This window comes from Mesoplodon bidens, assembly GCF_964165515.1.
Source record: "Mesoplodon bidens genome assembly, contig: HAP1_SCAFFOLD_186, whole genome shotgun sequence".
Taxonomy (NCBI): Eukaryota; Metazoa; Chordata; class Mammalia; order Artiodactyla; family Ziphiidae; genus Mesoplodon; species Mesoplodon bidens.
The window spans coordinates 922,679-944,425 of NW_027671824.1; the positions used below are offsets into that span (position 1 = coordinate 922,679).

A 21,747-nucleotide genomic window follows, 5' to 3' on the forward strand; every position below is an offset into this window, starting at 1 on the left:
CTGAGCACTGCCTGGGAAAACTCTTCTACGTGGGTACCAGAGGAATGTGACAGGAAAAGCAGTAACAACCCCAAAGTCCATCAGAGTAGAACGGGCTAACTGGGGTGTGTTCCTAAAAGGGAATACTACCCTCCACCCAAAAAGAGTGGATAACGGCTAGTCATCTCAGAAATATAAGGATGAGGGGGAGAAAAGTCAGCTCCAGAATACCCATTGTATATAACACATAAACTTCAAAATTAAGTAAGTATAATTTGGGGGTGTGCAGTGAAACTTTATACAAACTACAGAATTCAGAATTCGGGTTACAACTAGGTGGAAGGGGGTGGTGGGGCGGAGTGTCTGGAAGAAACATGGAGTGACCTTTCCAGGTGTCAGCAGTGCCGTTACTTACGATGGGGTGTGGGGTACACGAGTGTCTATTTTATTATGTCTTTCCTTTTACATCACTTATATACAGTCTGATGTGTATGATTTATTTCACAAAAGTTTTAAGAGCCAGGTCTGTGCCAATCAGTGGTCTGAGAATCACTGTGGACATACACCATTCCCAGGTCACATATTTGTTTTTTAACTTGCTTGGGATGCCAACCTTAATTCACGCAGGAAGATAAAAACTTCCCTTAGTGGCTGCTTTCTAACTTTGTAAAGACTGAAAATTAAATCTGAGATGATGTAGTAAATTAAAACGATAGTGATGTTTTTAGATCAAATTGTATGTGTTAAAGTGTATTTGATGGCTCGTTTTTAACATTGAAGAGAATTTGGCATATTCATCTCAGATTAGTTTTGTTATTTCAATTAGAAACCTACTAAATAACTCAGTTTAGGATTAAATGGAAAATTTAAGAACATTGTATTAAATGATATTTATTTGTTTTATTATTATTATTTTTTGATGTGAGGAAAAGAAACCTCAGGTTTTCTGGTTTCTTTTTTTATATTGTGAATTTTATTTTACTTTTTTATACAGCAGGTTCTTATTAGTTATCCATTTTATACATATTAGTGTACGTATGTAAATGGTATTTTTAAAAGAACTAGAGATTCACCGTGTTTATGAGTTTATTAGATTCACTAGATCAGGTTAAATACTAGAAGAGGTGGCAATTAAAGGGCTTAAAAAGAAAATTAGGGAACAGTTCTCAGAGCTTTCTGAGATGCTCTTCCTGGGTTAGAATCCTCAAATTCGGCTCAAATAAAATTTTCCAATTTTTTCTTTAAAAAAGTTTAATTTAAAAAAATAAGATTTAATTTATAAATGCACTTAAAAAAAACAGTGATGCCCTTATGCCTTTTTATGGCAGTAGACTATAAAAAAAAGATCAGAATTAACTATTTCAGATACTTGCAATGACCAGGGTGGGTATTTGGTAAAGGAAGCAGCAGCAATGTTTTGTAGTTTTCTGGAGGACCAGGAAAAGAGGCCCGTGTGAGCGGGGACTGTGGGAAAATCCTCACAGAAAACCCATCCCTCTGACCAGAGGAACCCAAATATGTCCCTGTGACCTGAATGGTGGCAGTGTGGTTTTTGTTTTGTGTTTTTTTAAATAATTTTTATGGGAGTATAGTTGATTTTAAATGTTGTGTTAGTTTTTGCTGTACAGCAAAACAAATCAGTTATACATCCACATTTATCCATTCTTTTTTAGATTCTTTTCCCATAGAGGCCGTTACAGACTAACAAGAAGCGTTCCCTGTGCTATACAGTAGGTCCTTACTAGTTACCTATTTTATACATAGTAGTGTGTACATGTCAATCCCAATCTCCCAATTTATCCCTCCTCCTCCCCTTCCCACCGGTAACCATGTTTGTTTTCTACATCTATGACTCTATTTCTGTTTTGTAAATAAGTTCATTGGTACCATTTTTTTAGATTCCACATATAAGTGACATCATATGATATTTGTCTCTGACTTACTTCACTCAGTATGACCATCTCTAGGTCCACGCATGTTGCTGCAAATGGCATTATTTTGTTCTTTTTTATGGCCGAGTAATATCCCATTGTATATATGTACCACATCTTCTTTATCCATTCCTCTGGGGATGGACATTTAGGTTGCTTGGCTATCGTAAATAGTGCTGCAATAAACATCAGGGTGCACGTATCTTTTCAAATTATGGTTTTCTCTGGATATATTCCCAGACCTCCTTCCCCAGCCCCACTCTGCAGCCCTTGGGAATCTCCTTCTGAACAAAAGCAGAGATGGCCAGATGGTTTTTGGTGGTGGGCCTCGCCCCACTCAGGGCCCGTGGGGGGACCATTACTGAGGAAGGCACACGTGACCCCGATGGGCCCCAAGGCTGCTCCCCCTCCCTCCTGAACCCTTAGGAGCCAGGCCGCAAGGCTGGCCACTCGACGGAAACACCTGAGAGTGAGTTTAAGCTTAAGTTTAAAAAAGGAAAAGGCGACAAGTACTTGCCCCCAGACCCATGAAATCAGGAATTCTACAGTAGGGCCCGGGAGTGGGAATTTTTCTGAAGTTCCCCCAGGTGACTCCAAAGTGCACCTCCCAGGCTGAAAACTACTAACAATTTGATTTGCAGCAAGACTCCTTAGACCAAAGGCAACAGTGTCCACCAGCACGGCTGGGCCCAAGCTCTAACGAAGAGAGCACAAAGGCAGCTCCTGTGGTTCCGAGCACCTTCCAACTGCAGACACCATTTATGCCATTTGACTTGGCAAATGCCTTCTGTACAGCAGGACAGGGTGACGATAACTCAGGTCCTTTCAGAGTTATGGAGGGACCCCCTGTGTACAGAACCAGCCTTCACGGTGCTGCAGAACATTGGGAATTCTATTTAAGCTGAAGCTAAATTTTAGTTTCCTCCCTGAATTATTTATTCCTCAAAAAATAAATGGTGAACCCCAGGAGATGGTGGTGACAGTGCGTGTTGCTCAGGAGGGACTTTAAAAATCACTGCTCCAGCTGCTGCAGTAACAAATTCCACAAATAAAATGGCCATCGCAGAGCGCTCACCTCCCATCAGGTCACTTGGCAAGCTGATCTCGCCCCAGAACACGTATGTCACTTTACGCTCGTGGGTGGTTGGTGCCTCCATCCGGAATGAGTGGGAGGCACAGCGAAGCTGATGGTGCCCATGTCCTGGCGGAGCACAGCACATCTGACTGCACCCCCTGAAGCCACTGCTTTTATAACACGAGTTGTACTTTTGTAACCAGCAGTGGTGACCCCCAACTTGGCCATCTATTCCCTGCGCCCCCATTGGCGCCCCGGGAGCTCCTTTCGTGGGTCACTGTTCATCCATCCCTCCTCTCTCACCCGCTCCCCAATCTTAGCCTGGAGGTGAGCGTGCGTTTCTGGACCAAACGTCAACGTGTAACTGACACCACAACTAGCCACAGTGCACCCTGCAACCTTACGGGTAAGATTCCAAGAACAGCTGAGAAGCAAGGAGAGCTGGGGTTGTGGACTGGATGAGAAACCTGAATAAAACAAATCCCCACCAGATAATTGTGGCATAAAATAAATCTAATGGCAGACTAAATGGAGTATCTGGGAAGTACCTTGAACCTTCATTCAAAAACACATAACTCCTAAACCACGTCAGTTTTCTTGTTTCCACTTTTAATTCTGCCATTTTCCCTTAATGTTCAGGTTTTAACAAAGACAACAGGGCTATTGCTTGCCAAATCCCAGCTAGGAATGCAGAGCATAGAACAAATCAAAACTACAGCAAAAAAATTATCAATCTGTACAACTAACTTTAGAAAATAGTTTAGTACAATTTTGTTGTAAAACTCATTTACAGGAGGTTAATCACATGTACTTATCAAATTTCCTCCTGATAATACATGAAAACAAAAACTCAATAAACTATGCATAGTAAATCCAAAGCAAATTATATACAAAGAAGCAAAACAAATTTTTAAGTACAATATATGCATGTTCAAAGAACTAAGACTGAAAGAAGGCCACTTTCTTTAACGCCAGGGCAAGGACGAAACTAACAGCTGCATTTTTCACCTGCAGTAAGGTTAACCACCAATCAACAACACTGCACTGACAGCCACATCAGGAAAGGCCACACTGTACATATGAAATGCTTCATGCAAATACATACATCAACAGGAACCACCAATCGATTCCAATGCAATGTCAGGTATGACTGTTTCCTGCTGGGAGAGGCTGTCAGGACACAGGCTTGCTCATTACCAGAGATGATGCACTAATTCTCACGTTGCCAGACCAGGTGGAAGGTGGACCAAAAGTGAACACAACGTGTGAGAACAGGCACCAAACTTAACTGGAAATAACATCGTTTGGGTGGGGCAGCAAAGTACGTACGGTGGGGAGCACTTACTTCACGTGTTGTGTGAGCGGAGTGGGAGAAGTTCCTGACCCCAGCTCTTTCCAGCATGCCTCTTCTCTAAGCTTACAGGTTTTAGATTCTCTACATTGTCACTACAAGTGTCTGCTAAATGAAGCATTTTACCAAGATAGCAGGAAAGTAAACTTAAAGAAACAATGAGCTTTCTTGCCAAAGGCCAGGCAGGAAGCTTACGAAGCCCCTACCCAGAGTGGGGCTCAGCCCGCCTCTGTCAACAGGGAGCAGGGGCTAACTGTGGGGACAGAGCACGTGCTCCCCGAGTGACAGGACTGTTCAATCCCATCAGCAGAGGTCTGGAAACCAGAGGGAGGGACAAGGGTAACAAAGAAGTAGCATGCTTAAACCTTTGGCAACCAAATGTTTTTTTTTGAAAGCTCTTAATAACCTGCTTCAGTAGAATTCCTGATGAACACAAAGCCCTTTTTGCTTAAAAAGCAGATGACTGAAAAAGTTTCAAATGGTGCACATTCGTCTTCAGGAATGCATGCTTTCTCCCCCAAATTAACTAGGGCTGCAAAGCATTCACTACAAACCGCTAGTTCAAACAATGGTCAACTGTTACTAACACAGATTCTCAGTCTGTGATACCTCAACATCAGTGTGTGTGCGCTTGGAAAACTGGACTTTGACATTAGGCAGCCCTGCCCTCCATCAAGTCTCTCAAATCACCACCCACCATGGCCACCTCCTTTCACAGAAGCACAACCCCTCTAACCAGATCTTCCACCACAGCGGTGTATTTGCGTCACTTACGATGGTTTCCAAAGATGACAGGCAATCTGTCAACTCTCTCCCTGTTCTCAACTCCCAAGCATTTGCACTCCTCTCCCATCCTTCGCTTTTTAGAGGATGTTTCTCTCCTGCCTAAAATATTGTATCTGGTCTGCCCTAACTGGTTCTCAAGCTGCCTGGTGACCAGTATCCCTTGGGAAGATGTTAAACATCCAGATTTTCATGAGTTGGATTCTCTTGGTGATCCCCAGGCTTCCACAAGCCACCCCAGCACTGCTCCAATACTTGGCAACCACTGGATTTGTAACCCACCAGTTTCAGGAAATTCACAATATGCTGGGGGGATCTGAATGACATTTCAAGAATTATTCTTTCATTTCACATTCTTCTATCTCACGAAGAATGAGAATTTTAGCTAGAGAACTACGTGCTGACTACAATGGGCAGACAAACTCATCACAGAAATGAAACATCCTGTGCCAAGGTGCCTCGTCTAAAAAGGTGCAGGAGTGGAACTTCACCTAACAGAGCTCTGCTTCCCAGGGTCTTGCCCAGGACACTCCAGTTGGTTTAACAGGACTCTGACCCAACGCATTGACTCACTTCTCTCAGGCCACCTGGGCTGTTAAAAACGTCTGTTTGCTACAACAATCTCTGAAAGGAACTGCCCTGCTCCCATCTTTTTTTTTTTTTTTAATATAAGGTTGGTTCCGTTGAAAATGATTAACATTTTAAGCAGGGGAAAGAAAAGCTGTCTACCAGATTAAATTTTAAGAGGATTCTGTTATTTGCTATACAAATATACATTCCAACTTTTACAGCATCCTCTTAAAATCCTCCAGTCTGACCTTTCCTACAGAAGAACAAGAGATCAACATTTTAAGTCTTCGACTTTGAGGACATTATTACTGATACACAAATGCCTTCTGAAAGCTTTTGCAACTGACAAAATGTACTGAAGATGACCAAGAGGCCCATGTGTTAGGATACATTTTCTGTTTTCCAACAGCACACAAACTCCTTTAAGACAAAAAAATATAATCTTATCTGGACAGTCCTACTAGCTGGTCATCTGAAATGTGCAGTAATGCTTGTGGCTGACAGTCTCATTTGGCTCCACTACAAAAGCTTCCTCTTCTTCAAGCTACTGTCCTCCTCCTCCAGTCCCCTCTCGTCCCAGCCTGAGTTCCTCTTTGTGTGGTGGCTCAGAGAGCCACACCTCTCCTGATCCCCCTTGGTGAAGGCCCTGGTCTCCCTCCTGTGGCTGAGTGCCTCCCCTTCCTGGGCACATCTTCTCTCACTCGTGGAAGTATTGGTACTAGCAGCTGGAGGATCACACTGCATATGAGGTCTGTGGTTGTTCACAGCAGCTCCCTTGGCGGGGGCCTGCTGCCTGATACTGGTCAGATCCTGGTGACTTCCGGGGGAGCCTGGCTCTCCAGAGGGAGGCGTTGCTCCAGGATACCGGGGGCTCGAGGGCTGCAGCTCACAGAGGCACTTCCCTTTGGCTTCACAGCCCAAGCCCATCCTCCTAAGCAGTCGTGGGTCCCGAAGCCAGTCCTGAAGGGGTGGCCTTTCAGGGTCCTTTGCAGTAACAGTGACAGTGGCTTCTTTGGACTCAGAGGGTGCGGGGTACAGGGAAGAAGCAAGAGACATCTTGGCAAATTCACTGTCTAGCTTGTTGCTGGGCACTCTGCCCTGGGGTCTGGACACCTCTGGGGTGATAGCAGGAGGGTGAGTCAGACTTCTCTGCAGTACGGGCCTGCGTTTCAGAATCTTCATTGCATCGTGTCTATAGTTTTTGTTGCAAGTCTTAATAATGGCACCACGCTTCTGCGCATCCTGAATCAGGTGGTTCCAATGCTGGTTTTCCTTGAAACAAAGAGAAGGAAGAAAATTACATCCCAAAGAAACACTCATATGCTTGGGAAGCAGAGGTTCCAGCTTTCACTTCTGAACAAATAGTAAGTATACTTTCGTGAACAGATTCTCAAGAATCCATTACTTTTCAGACAAGGCTGAAAGGAAAAATAAGGTCGAATACAAAACTATAAAGCCATGCTGCTAGAACAGAACACTGGGAACCACCTCTAAGAAAGTACTTCCATCATTTTACCACTGATACTCAGGCCACGTGGTGAATTAGCTGTCATGCAAATCTGTACCAACTGCCGGTAGCCTCATGTAGCTCTTTAATCTTCAATTAAATAAAATTAAAAATTCATTTCCTCAGTTGCACCAGCCACATTTCAAGTGCTCAGCAGACACATGTGACTAGGGTTAGTATCCTGGACAACACAGACACAGAAGGGCTCCGTCATCCCACCAAGTTCCCTTTGACACTGCTGACCCTAGAGTCTTGCCTGTCTCCGGCCAAGGCTAACATTCTGGAAGAGGAAGGCTTGGTTTCAGAAAGCTCTAACTCTTGAGTGCATGCTGACTGTTCTAGAAAGAGGACCACAGCTTGCATCAAATTCCCAAAGGCTTCCCAAACTCCCAAGGGCTAAACCATCTTAATCTGCTGAGATAACTATTCCAAAGATGTTGTCTCACTTGTGTCTCTTTTCTAGAAGAGTTTAAATTATGAAAAGCACATCTAAACGGAAAAACAAAACAAAAACCCAACTCACGCATCTCTCCTCTCTTCCTTTTAGAGTTTCCTCAGCAATAAATTGCTTCTTTACAACCATCAGAACTTGGGCCTCTTTAGACAGAAGAAAGAGAGAGTATGAGGGAGGAAAAAAAGACAGAGACTGAAGGAAAGAGAAGGAAAGGATAGCTCCCCTCATGGGGGCTCCTGCACTATTCATGAAGGTGGGTAAGGGTATAGCAGTGAAGCTGCATACATAGTACTGACCTGCTGTGTGACCTTGGTCAAATCACTTGACCTCTCTGAGCCTGTTTCCTCACTGTAAGGTATGAATAGTATTTTATTTAAATGACTCTAAAATGTGCGTTGAAATAAAATAAAATAAATAAAATGCACTTTATTTTCACATTTTACCATTTCTGACTTTAGGGTGCCTCTAGGCCAGACAGCAGTTTCCATGTATGTAATCCTGGAGGAATTCATGGCTGGGCGACTACAACCGCTTGACTTTTAGTCAACAAACCACTTCTACAAAGAATGAGTCCTGGCTCTTGCCTGAAAAATCTTTCCACAGACATCCTCTGATAAGACAAGAAAGTACCAGCACTACAACTTGGAGAATGGAGATCAGAAGTTGGAAAAAACCCCGGGACCACAGTGGGGCCCTCTCATGACATGCCTCTGACTGCACAGGGAATGGTTCGAGCATCAGCAAGGGTACATGGGATGGTGAATGGGGACGACCAGAGTGTTAGTCTGAGAGTGAGATGCTTTCAGGGGTATCTTAGTCTACCTATTTTGCTGTTTTTCCTAGGTATGAACAAGAGTGATATGACACTGGGTTGGCCAAAAAGTTCATTCAGATGCTACAGAAAAGAAACAAATGAACCTTCTGGACAACCCAATAAAAATCTGTCTGAAGTCTAAAAGAGTTCTTTCAGTCACTATAAGACAAAAATTCTAAGTGAAAATAAAGTGTCACAGTTCAATAGTGGAGCATAAAATAATGACGCACATTATATAACTATTGGCTTCTTGGATTTGATAAACTATGGTGGCAATGCAGACCTCACAGGGCCTTTTAAAGTAAGTCACGTAAATCAAGTGCACGGTACGGTGACCGCATGCATCAGGAAGGTGCATGTAAGCAGTACCAGGCTCAGATCTCCCTGACTCAGGAGAGCTCTTGAGAGTCCTACCCTGTGGCTGGAAAGCAGATGTAAAGCAGATGGCCTTGCTGCTATTTCTGCCAATTCTACTGCACCTAAACTTGCTGTTTAATCCAATCCCTAGATCACAAAAACAGTTCTGAGAAGGGGCTATTAGTCTTGATTTCTCAGAGGAAACCGAGTGCCTTAATCACTGATTCTATCTCCATAAGGGAAACTGGGCTGAAAAACCAAAAAAAAAAAAAAAAAAAAAAAAAAAAGAGGCTAGGGAAGGGGGAAGCCCAAGGACAAATACGCAAGTTGGATTGCGAAGTCCAAATGATAAACTGGAAGTTTTTCTACTCTGTTCTGTCGGTCTCTTTTTGCCACACTGGCTTCCCAGAGTGAAGATAATAACGTCTATACTGCAGCTAGACGTCAGTGGTCTTCAAATCTGCGTGACGGTGACTCTGGGGCTCACAGAGACTTACTCGGGGGGATGTGAGCACGTTTTCTGGGAATCAATTTCCAAACCTCAGCTTCCAAACCCCAGTTCCCTATGTCCTCCTGGGGCTTTTCTGCCCTTCCACTCCATCCTTCACAACCACAAGTCTCACCTGTCCCAAATCTGACCACAGGGCACACAGCTAGGGGAGGTAAACACGCCTGGGTGTCAAATAGAGGGGGTGGTAAACAGAGGGGTGCCCATGAAGGCTCCTGCAATCAGGGCATCTAAGAGACACAACTCTATAAACATTTTACTTTTCGGGTTTGAACATTATCAAAATTCAACTGTGTGAAAAGAGTAATTGTTAATATGTTACTCAACTGACAAGATATCATTTGTTAATACTCAGATCCTTATGGTCACAGGAAAAATATATTTTTTTAAAAAACTCTTCGAGGTAACTATACATTCATAGGAAGTTACCAAAACAGTCCAGAGGTTCCACACACCCTTCACACAGTTTCCCCAAATCGTTATGAAAACCAATTCTTTAAATTTTCAAATTTACATGTAAAGTTTTTGTGGCAGAAAAGCCTAATAGTCATATTAACAGAAAGCCTTTTAATTATGAAAATATATAAACTACCCCCACTGAATTTTATCCTAAACAGTATAAATGGCAATTCAATTTTAAAGAGCAGAAAGAATAGCACTGCTCTCTATTCCACTGGATATATTTCAGAGTGGCATAATGGATTTATTTTTAATAGCTTTCTTTTAAAATGTCAAATATTTACAATACATTAGAAACAAAATCTTTATCAACACTTAACGATGAAACATTTTCAATATAAACTTAAAAGCGGAGGATACACAGCTTTTAAACATTCTTTCAAGGGGGTACACAAACAACAAAGGTTGAAGACCACAAATCTAGGTAAGAGCTGAATGAGAAAGACTGTATTTGGGCGCCCTCTGGTGGAACTAACCAAAACAGGGGAAAATCCTACTGAGTTGGCACCTCTCCTGAGATAAAACAATGACTCTGTTAAATACAGAAATTAGAGAAACTGAGTTATTACACCTAATGAGGCAGGCAAATACATGCTTTATCTAGCTGTGGTTCACCAAATTAAGCTGTACTATTACTATTTGTCGACTACACATGTAAACTTGCCCCTCCTTCTACAGGAGTATCTGTACGCATGGATGAGCTCTGATGCCACTCACCCCTCAAGGGAAACAGCAAGCAGTGCTGCTCTAAGTGCCAAGACAGAAATGAAGATCCAAGCACTTTCCTGCAAATTCCCCCTCTCTCTGGCATTAAGCTAGGCTAATAGCCACATTTACTGAGTGTTTACTAAGTGCTAACCCATCTTCTAGCACTTTACATATATGGGTTTACATGTCTTCTTAACAATTCTACGATGTAGATACAATTTTTTTAAAGCTCATCTTGAGAGTACACTACGGATACCTGGGTCTTGGGCTAAGAAAGGGTGAGCGGTTTAGGCATTATAAAAGCTCCCAGGAAGAAGCTGCTGGAGGACAAAACAACCAGTGGGAAGAGGCTCATTATTGTTTGTAGCCTCAAAATCATTTCCACTTTGATGAAAAATAAAAACAAAACCTCAACCCGGTATCAGTCATCATGAGCAAACTCTGGAGTTCCCCGGTCCTCTAGAATGTACCTACCATCAGGGTCCTCAAATGTCCCAGGATGAAGAGGCTGTACTTGGCTCGTGTGATAGTGACATTCAATCTCTGCAAACTTGCCAGAAACCTAAGCAATAGAAGGAAAAAAAAAAGAGTTACTTCTTTCTTCAGAAAGACTCGGCATGTCAGTGTAGGTGAGACACAGGCATTTCAGACAGCTTTTCTTGGGCTCCTGCTTTAAGCTCGTGGTGCAGGACCCGACACAGAAGCAATTCCCATTAAGGACAGCAAACAAACAAGAGGCCCAGTGCTTTCCTTCAAAGTGATGCATCTGTCTGTCGATTTCCTATTTTGACTTGGATGAGATATTGGAAATTTTAATGGTATGATTTTTAAGCCTTCAAAGATCCTAAAAATATGATAGTAGATCAATTATGACACATACCATGGAGAGGAGCATGCCCCTGCAAAATATACTGGATTCAATAATCTGTTTCACTCTTATCAAGTGAAACAACAGATTCACACTGTGACATGGGTTAATACACAAGGTACCAAGAGAAGCAGACCTAACAGTGGATCAACTTCACAACTTAAAAAAGAAACCTTCATGATATTACTCAATTTTTTATAAAAGAAAATAGAGCAAATGATGGTATTCTCTAACAGTGATTAAAAAGATCTAACTCTGGATCATAAACAAGCAAAGAATCAATGATGACAGTTACCCACCCAATTGAGCCTTGCATGGCATTTGCTCTGACACATGTAACAATAATACAGTCTTTCTCACGACCCTGGAAGGCATCCACGGTATCTACTTCTGCTGGCCTATTTACGAAGAGAGAAACATATTTGCTGAAAAAAGATAATTATTAAATATACATATTTATACAGTAGTATTTCTTACTTTTGTAGTGCTATCTTTTAAAACTGGAGTAGAATTCACATAACACAGAATTCACCATTTTAAAGCACACCATTTGGTGGTGTTGAGTCCATTCACTACAGTGTGCAGTCATCACCGCTATCTAATTTCATAGCATGTCCATCACCCAGGAGAGAAGCCCTGTGCCTATCAGCCATCAGTCTCTATCTCCCCCTCCCCAGGCCCTGGCAACCACTAATCTACTGTCTGTCTCTATGGACTTTTCTACATGGGAAATTTCATATAAATGGAATCATAAAATATGGGACCTTTTGTGTTGGGCTTCCTTCACCTAGCATAATGTTTTCAAGGTTCATCCGTGTCGTAGACTGGTAACAGTACTTCATTCCTTCCACGACTGACTATTCGCTTGTACAGATACACAATTTACTTCTTACCTATGTACCATTTTGGGACATTTGGGTTGTTTCCACTTTTTGACTATCATGAATAATGCTGCTACGAACATTCATGTACAAGCTTTTGTGTGAACCCTTTCTCAATTCTTTCAGGTATGTACCTAGGAGTGGAATTGCTGGGTCACGTGGTAATTCTATGTTCAACTTTAGGAGGAACTGCCAAACTGTTTTCTGCAGTTTCTCATCAGCAATGTGTAAGTATTCTAATTTCTCCACATCCCTTCCAAAACTTGTTATTGTTTTTTTTTTTTTTTTGTAATGATAGTCATCTTGGTGGGTGTGAAATGATATCTCCTCACTGTGGTTTTGATCTGCATTTCCCTCATGACAAATGATGTGGAGCAGCTTTTCATGTGCCTGTTGGATTTCTGTTTATCTTGAGAAATGCTCTTCACATCCGTTGCCCGCTTAAAAAGTTAGATTATCATTTTATTAAGTTGTATGAGTTCTTTATATATGCTGGATATGACTTGTCAGATAAATATTTTGCAAGTATTTTCTCCCACTCTGTGTGTTGTCTTTTCACTCTTTTGATAGTGTGTCCTTTGAAACACATAAGTTTTTAATTTTTATGAAGGCCGATTTACTTCTCCTTTGGTTACTGGTGCCTGGGTATCATATCTAAGAATCTGTTGCCTAATCTGAGGTCATATAAATTTACCTTTGTTTCCTTGTAAGTTTTATAGTTTTGTCTCTTAGACTCAGAGCACTCATTCATTTTGAGTTAATTACTCTATACAGTGTGAGACACGGGTCTAAATTCATTCTTTTGCGGGTGGATATCCAGTTATTCCAGCACCATTTGTTGAAAAACTATTATTTCCCCAATGAGTAGGCTTGGCACCCTTGTTGAGTATCAACTGGCCATGAATGTATGGACTGATTTCTGGAATCTCACTTCTATTCTATTGGTCTATATTTGTCTACCCTTATGACAGTACCAGTGTTGATAGCTTTGTAGTAAATTTTGAAAGAGGGAAGTGTGAGCCCTCCAACACTGTTCTCTGTCAAGCTATTTAGGGTCTCTTGCACTTCCATGTGAATTTTAGAATAAGCTTGTCCATTTCTGTAAAAGAAGGTAGCTGGAATTTTTACAGAGGTAACAATGAATCTGTAGATCAACCTGGGGAATGGTGCCCTCTTAACAATATTAAGTCTTCCGATCCATGGACATGAAATGTCTTTACATTTATCTAGTACTTTAAATTCTTTCAACAACGTTTTGTCCTTCTGTGTATGAGCTCACACTTCTTTGGTTACATTTACTCCGAAGTATTTTGTTCTTTATGATGCTAGTGTAAATGGAATTTTAAGAAATTTTCCTTTTCAGACTTCTCTAGAGTGTAAAGAAATACAACTGATTTTTGTATACTGATCTTGTACCTTACAACTCTGCTGAACTTGTTTATAAGGACCAGTAGTTTGCATAGATTTTTTTAGGTTTTTCTAGATGTAAGAGTATGCTCTTTGTTTTTTTTTGTTGTTGTTGTTAGCTTTTTGCGTGTGTTTTTTTGTTTGTTTGTTTGTTTTTGGATTTTTTGTGGCCACACAGCATGCAGGATCTTAGTTCCCTGACCAGGGATCAAACCCATGCCCCCTGCAGTGGAAGCATGGTGTCTTAACCACTGGACCACCAGGCAAGTCCCAGATTATGCCATTTGTTAAGAGACACTTTTACTTCTTCTTTTCCAATATGGATGCCATTTATTTCCTTTTCTTGCTTAATTGCTCTGCATAGAACTTCTAATACAGTGCTGCACAGAAGTAGTGCAAGTAGAGAGAGTAGAGAGTGGCATCCTTCCTCATCATAGGGGGAAAGCTTTCAATCTTAGCATCAAGTATGATGTGTTAGCTGTGGGTTTTTCATAGATGCTCTTTATTAGGTTGAGGAAGTTCCCTTCTCTTCCTAGTTTGTTGAGTATCTTTATCATGAAAGGTTACTGCATTCAGTCACATGTCTTTTCCACATTTATTCAGATGATCACCATCATGTGGGGTTTCCCCCTTTAATACGGTATATCACACTGACTGATTTTCATATGTTGAACCAACCTTGCATTCCTGAGATAAATTCCACTTGGCTGTGGTAAATAATCCTTTTAATATGCTGTTGAGTTCAGCTGCCATTATTTTGTTGAGAACTTCTGCATCCATATTCATAAAGGATATTGGTCCATAGTTTTCTTTTCTGGTGATGTCTCCATGGCTTTGGTATCAGGGTAATAATGGCCCCATAAAATGAGTTAGAAAGTGTTCCCTTCTATTTTTTGGAAGCATTTGCATAGGACTGGTGCTAATTCTTAATGTTGGACAGAATTCACCTGTGAAGCCTGATCCTCTGTTTTTCTCTGTTGGAAAGTGATTACTAACTCACTCTTTTTACATTTAATAGGTCTATCCAAAGTTTCTGGCTTTTCCTAGAGTCAATTTTGGTACTTTGTGTGTTTCTAGGTGCAGAAACTTTTGAGTTAATGGATTTCTAATATTTAATTTTTTATTTTACTGTTGAGGTATAAAGGAGACAAAAACATGATCTTCACCCTATACATGAAGGCACTAAAAGGGTTAAATAATTTATTGTAAGTGAAAATGTGAATACATGATTCTCAGTAGAGTTAGAATTCAGATAACAAGTCATCCAACTAAAGGTAAAGGCCTGAAGAATTTCTCAGTCACTTCCATTGTCAAGTGTAACGGTGATGACATTTGAACTGGCAGGAGGCACTCCATCTGCAGGGGCTACACGTGTAACCACACTCCCTCCCAGCACAAGTCTATGGAGCCAGGGTCCTAGTCTCCTTGTTCTATACTACCAGGGTCTAAGACCACTCCCTAGAGTTAAGTTTCCTTTGCTTCTTTCCTTCTATCCCCTCTTTCTTCTTTTTAATTCAACAGAAAAACTCAAAATCTCTGTAAAAATAGAGATGCCTCACCCTTTTCTATCAAACTCTTTGTCCAAATCCTTCTGAATCATCGTCTTCTGAGCCTTGTAATGGGTTATTATGCCAATGTTTCGGAAAGTAACATCCCTTCTTCTGTCTTTCATAAGTTTAATTATTTCCATTACCAGTTTTATTTCTTGAACATTTACATATGAGCTAAATAAGATGAAAACAAAAAAATACAACACATCAAAACTAATAGCAGTCCAATTGCTAAGTTAAGTTCCACTTGGTTTTCCACTACAGTAAAGGGTACATAGGTAGGTTTCATCTTTATTCAGTCAGCAGTGATTCAAAGAGGCTGTTATAATGACCATTAATATTGTACATATGAATAAATATAAAAATAACTGCCCAGTGAAACACAAAGTTGTAGGAGAGAAAAGTGGTTCGAGTTACGTGATGTTAAGGCACCAGTTTCTTCACTTATTAAAACAGGGATAGCCACAGTGAGAACGAAAGTATTCATAATAATAATGAAGATATGACTAATGAATAGCTAACATTAAGGATTGACTATCTTCCCAACACTGAGAAAAGTGCTTCAGATGTAATACCTTCCTGCATTCCCCACCACAGGTCATGCAGATCATGCACCACATGACCGAGAGAATGGCAGCCACACGGACTAAATGTGACCCGGCTCCCAGAGATGAACAAACACGGGGCCCTACAGCAGGATCACGTCCTCTGTCCTTGCTGGCCTCATCCTGCACTCCCAACTCATCTCCTGAACTACAATGCGTTCCCTCATCACCATACCAAATGCAACATGTGTGCACACTGGGGGATGCCCTGCACGCGCAACTTTATTCCCGAGGCTACCTTATCTGTCTCACTTTAAAGCCTTAAATATTCACTATTCTAATTTCAAGACTTACTATACGGACAAGCCAGTCAGCTAGCTTTCTTTTCCATACCTGAAAGCTTTATTTGGTCACCTCTCAGGCCAACTCTCTTCCCGTGAACATCCATCTCCATAATACTTATGCGGTAAACTCTCAATCCCCTGCTCCATTCCAACAGACCCCACTACAACTTCCACAGTCCCTCTGGAATAGCAACCCCCCAGCCAACTGCTCCGTATTTCTAACTTCTTCACTGAGGGGCCCCTCCTTCCACCACTATTAACTAATATCTTATTCTCATGGAGGACACCACTTGCTTTGCAGCTCTCTCTTGACACAGAGGTGGAATTTCTATTTCTTCATACGTCATGATGCAGGGGTGGCATTTCTATCTGTGCTAACAAATGCAGCCTCCGGGCTCCTCCTCCTTTATTCTCTCACAAGAAGCCCCGGCTCCTCTGAGGTGCTTGCTAATTAGCAACCACTGCTCCTTTTGTGCTGTCATTCACAAACCACCTGATTCACAATCCAACATGCTGGAAGTATTGTCCACCCTCTGCCTCACACCTTGATTCAACTGTATCTGTACTTATCCGTCACAATACTTAACCCAACTGGAACCATTAATCACCACGGTGATGGCCTGGTTAATGTCTGTCTCGCCTGTTGGACCACAGCAGCCTTGCACTGGGGCCACGTCTGTTTTACTCACAGCTGGGATCTCAGCATGGATCTACTGAAGTGCTGACCGCATTTTAGGTAACATAACCCCCATTACCCAGTTAAGAAAAAAAAAATCAAGACTGAAATATATAAAGACATCAGTAATTTATGATTGAAAAGGTGAAGTTATCAACCCAGCTAAAAGAAAATGATTGTGCACTGACACTAGGCAGAGAGATTTATATGGAAAGTATTTTGAATTTAAATATGAACAGAAACAATACAAAAATTCTGGGACCATCAGTGGGGACTGAAGAAAAAGGAGAACTTACTCATTATCCCGCTTTTCTGAACCATCTTCAACATCAAACACGAGGTAGGGTTGAAATGGCCAGTCAGATGAACACCGAATGGTCTCTGTCATTCTACAAAAGAGCAGCCACCATTTACAATGCAAGTCAAATTACAAGAGAAAATGTTTTAGAATTATTATTACTATTTGTTCTTTCTGTGGAAGAGAGCAAGGGAAAGTTAAGAGGACAAGAAGGACCTTCTTTTTAAATAAAATTAAATACTTGTAAATAACATATTTTAGTGAGAGGTAGCAGGTGAATTTCACTTCTATTCTAGTACTAGGGAGAATGACCCATGTAAATTAAAATATAACAATCATGATTGGAAAGTTACTCATAATACAGTAAGTGAAAAAAGCATGCTACAGTATACTATGTAGAGCATGGTGTGCTTTTTTCCTCCAAAAAAAGGAGAAAAAGTAAAAAAAAAAGATGTGCATAGTACAAGGACTGGAAGTAGATATAACAAAATGTTACCAGTGATTACTTCTGGGTAGTATCAATAGGGGTTGGGTTTATCCCTTTCTTTTCATTTATCTGCATTTGCTACAATCAATAGGACTTTTGTAATTAAAATTATTAAACCTTTGTGTTTTTAATAACAAGACCTAAAAGCACAACAAAAGAGCTATTCTTCCTAAGCAGCCAAACCTACAAATAAAACAGGTGAACATGCAATGAACAGAGCTCACCTATTTGTTTTCAAGTTCCTGTTATAAATGTAATTAGAAGGGAAGAGACATATGTCTGGGTGCATCCTGTACTGAATGGTGAGCTGTAAGACAGGCAGCCTGCCAATCACGTTGTGCTCCACGTTCTCTTCCAGAAGGTTGTAGAAGTGGGCCATCATCGACTGGTCATAGCCATACTCCTGGGCCTTCTGAAAGGAGGAAAACAAAACAATAATCTGCAAGAATTCATGTGTACTTTTCCCACTATTAAAAAAAAAAATCACTGACCTCTCAAATATACAAGGTATTACCAACAACCAAAGATTCAGAGAGAGAAGATATTTCCGACTCCAGCCCTAGAAAAGCCATGTAGCTTGACTACAAAAGTTAAGGTATTTTCCCCTTATTTAGAAAACCCACATACTGCTTATGAACGAGATGTGATCTTGTGAATGACCACAACTCTCGCTATTTTATAGGTGCTAACAGGGGTCCCCTGAAAGAATCAATGATAAAAGCAGCAAAGAACTGTAACCCAGATTTTAACAATTATTTCTGGGCTATGCTATCACAACTAGAAATAATGAATGCCATTGTAAATAAGCCTCTGAAAGACCACTTTCTTCATCCATCCATCATATACCAAGCAGCTAAAATTTGGGGTGCTGTCAGTCTACAGTGAAGATCAAATGTCACAGAGCTTACATTCTAGTGGAGGACACAGGCAATTAAGTTGATTTCATAAATCCAAGAAAGGGTTACAAACCTGTGATCTGAAACACAGTGACTTAATTGACAAACGAAGAAAACTGTCTTAATGTTATCACGGTCGTGCCTTGGGATATACTTTTCAATGGTAGCATCATATCAAGATTCAAAAAGTATTACGTCTTAAATAATCTAGAAGCAAAAAATGTGCTCTGGAAAACCCACTAGGATGATGCAATCTTTATGAGTGACGTTGACAATATGAGCGTTGAAGATGTATGTGCAAAGTTTTAATAAACCTGTTTCACAAACTATCAGAGTGGAGAAAACAGGCGTTACTTCTTATTTATATTAGTTATATATGTGATTATTTACATATGTGATATTAAATAGGTTTGTATAATTAAAGAGAATATTTTAGTAGACATTTGGCAATTTCATCTATACCCCCCAAAGTTTATCTATTCAAGTTAGCTAAAAAACCGCATTTATTTCACTCTGTGAAAAAAGAAAGAGGTTTATATGAGGTAACACATCTACTTCCAGAAAAAAAACCTGAGTCCATCCTACAAAATGATGGAGATTTTTATGTTTTGACATGAACATATATCCCTGATCTATTTACTGACTGGAAAAAAAGGTAATTTGGTACAGACTGATTCTTCCACCTTTAAACAAGGTCAAAACCTACATACAGGGCTTCCCTGGTGGCACAGTGGTTGAGAGTCTGCCTGCCGATGCAGGACCCAAGGGTTCGAGCCCTGGTGTGGGAAGATCCCACATGCCACGGAGCAGCTGGCCCCATGAGCCACAATTACTGAGCCTGCGCGTCTGGAGCCTGTGCTCCGCAACAAGAGAGGCCGCGATAGTGAAAGGCCCACGCACCGTGATGTGGAGTGGCCCACACTTGCCACAACTAGAGAAAGCCCTCACACAGAAACGAAGATCCAACACAGCCATAAATTAAAAAAAAAAAAAAAACTACATACATATACACAAATTTATACATTCCCTATAGCCATCTGACATTCTGAATCTAGTAACTTATTTACTGTCTGTTACCCACTAGAATGTCAGCTTCATGAGGGCAAGGATTTTTTTTTTCTTTGTGGTATGCGGGCCTCTCACTGTTGTGGCCTCTCCCGCTGCGGAGCACAGGCTCCAGACACGCAGCCTCAGCAGTCATGGCTCAGCCGCTCCGTGGCTTGTGGGATCTTCCCGGACTGGGACACGAACCCGTGTCCCCTGCATCGGCAGGCGGACTCTCAACCACTGTGCCACCAGGGAAGCCAGAGGCCAGGGATTTTTGTCAATTTTCGTCACTGTCATGACGCCAGAACTTAAAAACAGTGCTTGAATTAGCCTGGCACTCAATGAACACAGACTGAAAAAAAGTCAACACACATGCCCACAAACTGTTCAAATACTCACTAAACTGTTCATAGTACTTATCCCTAGGGTTAGAAAGGCATGCTGAGAAAATTAACTTTGTAATTATTTTCTGAATCTTCTCAATAAGCCTCTATTATTTTTGCAACAGTAAGAAAAGCCCGAATGGATTTTTCTCATTTCTGCTGTTTTTAATCAATCACCAAAGGAGACAGTGAAGTTGAGGCCTATCGACAACCCTTTTCACTAACCACGTGCTAAGGCCCTTCAGGAAGTTAAATCAGTAGGTTTCTGAAATACTGCAACTATTCAAAGAATGCAGGGCAGAGCTGGCTCCTCCTAGGTCTCCACAAGCAGAACCCCCCACAGCAGCTCTGTCCTATGGACAAGGTTTTCACTCAGGGACATGGGCGCTCCTAGGCTACTCCCTTGAACAGTCACGCACGAGTGTCCAGACGTCAAAGAACTGCACTATCATTTTGATGATTCCAAAGTCAAAAACAATACTAACCAAAAAAACCTGCTTTCTTTCCATAACGTAACAGAAATGCTGTGAAAATGGTCTGTTCTCTGGGACAGTTTATGCAGCCACTACTCTATATTTGTACAAATAATCTATGTATCAGTAAAATGCTCAAATTTCATTAAACTTCAAAACCGTCATCTAGACCTATGAAGATTACCCAAAACATCTGAATCCTGATTCTGCTGTGCATTTCTAGGAGCCATCTTTAGTGAGATTTAAGAAACGAAGTGAAGGGAACCACAACTTTGGTGCTCATCTTCCCACAAGCACAGCCCACAACCTCTTTCCTTTCACCACCTTCCCTTTCAGAGGATGTGAGGGACACCGGCATTTTCCTGTGCTATAGGATACAGAATCCTAAAATTGAAAACGTTACTGTAAGAATAATTTCTCTTTATACTGTTTTCCTCAAATTTGCACATATTGAAAGATAAATCAGGAGGTTGGATTCTATTCCCTGCTTTTAAAGTTTTTCTTTTATTATTGTTTTGGTGTTTATGTTACTAAAATAAATCAGATACAGCCCTTAGAACAGCTGCACACTGCCTTTCCCAAAGGAACAGCCCACTGCACATGGGACATCCTCCTCCTAAACTTCTGGTCTGTGACACTCACACTGCTCCTGTCACACACACATAAGCACATTATGAACAAAGGAACATTTCCGGAGACTTTCACTATGAAGGCTCTCAACAGTGGTTCTCTTTTCTCAGCCATTCCCTATTTATCCTTGCAAATAAGAGATGATGATCCAAGAAAGACCGCCCCGCCGCCCAAAACAAAACAAAACAAAAACCCAAACAAGGCCCTACCACTTTAAAGCAACACGAATGTGAAAAAACATACCATAGAAATGACTGTGGGAGGGAGCTGCTTAGGATCTCCTACAAGGATGAGCTTGTTGCAACGATGTATGAGTGGAGTAAGAGTTTCAACTTCACAAGACTGTCCGGCCTTGGTAAGAGAGTACAGAATGGAGACATAATCAGAATTATCTCTATTATTTATTTATCCATATACAGTCTATCCAATTCACAAGTGTCCTAACCATTCAGAAACATACACTTTCTCCTTCTGCACCAAAGATCAAAAATAAGAACTTCCTTTGGTTAGAAAACAAAACAACAAAAACATTCTAAATGCCGAAGCGGGGGAAAAAGACCCACACACGTTTTGAAGTCAGCCACCACTCAGGTGCCACTACCACCTGGGAAGCAGCCCATAAGCAAGAAGGGCCATGTCATGTCCCCAGTTTGTCTTCTTTGTCCCTGCTGGGCACATGCCTGGGGGGACTGTGTGTCTGTGTGCCCCACCCCCTCTCTCTTCCTTGCTCCTCAGTAGGCCGCTTCAGTTGCAAGACTCAAGCTTC

The 21,747-nt window shown here is 41.2% G+C and overlaps 1 pseudogene across 1 annotated transcript in view; it reads right to left on the minus strand.

Moving 5' to 3' along the window:
- Positions 1-6,208: 6,208 nt before the first annotated feature.
- Positions 6,209-21,747, minus strand: part of LOC308610974 (putative helicase senataxin) — a 61,489-nt pseudogene continuing 45,950 nt past the window's right edge. Inside the window, exons 18-24 of the transcript in view lie at positions 21,225-21,332; positions 17,777-17,964; positions 17,064-17,156; positions 15,212-15,376; positions 11,664-11,762; positions 10,971-11,058; positions 6,209-6,961 (exon numbers count right to left, since the gene is read on the minus strand). The product of the transcript in view is annotated as a putative helicase senataxin (transcript). The remainder of the gene's footprint in view (positions 6,962-10,970; positions 11,059-11,663; positions 11,763-15,211; positions 15,377-17,063; positions 17,157-17,776; positions 17,965-21,224; positions 21,333-21,747) is intronic.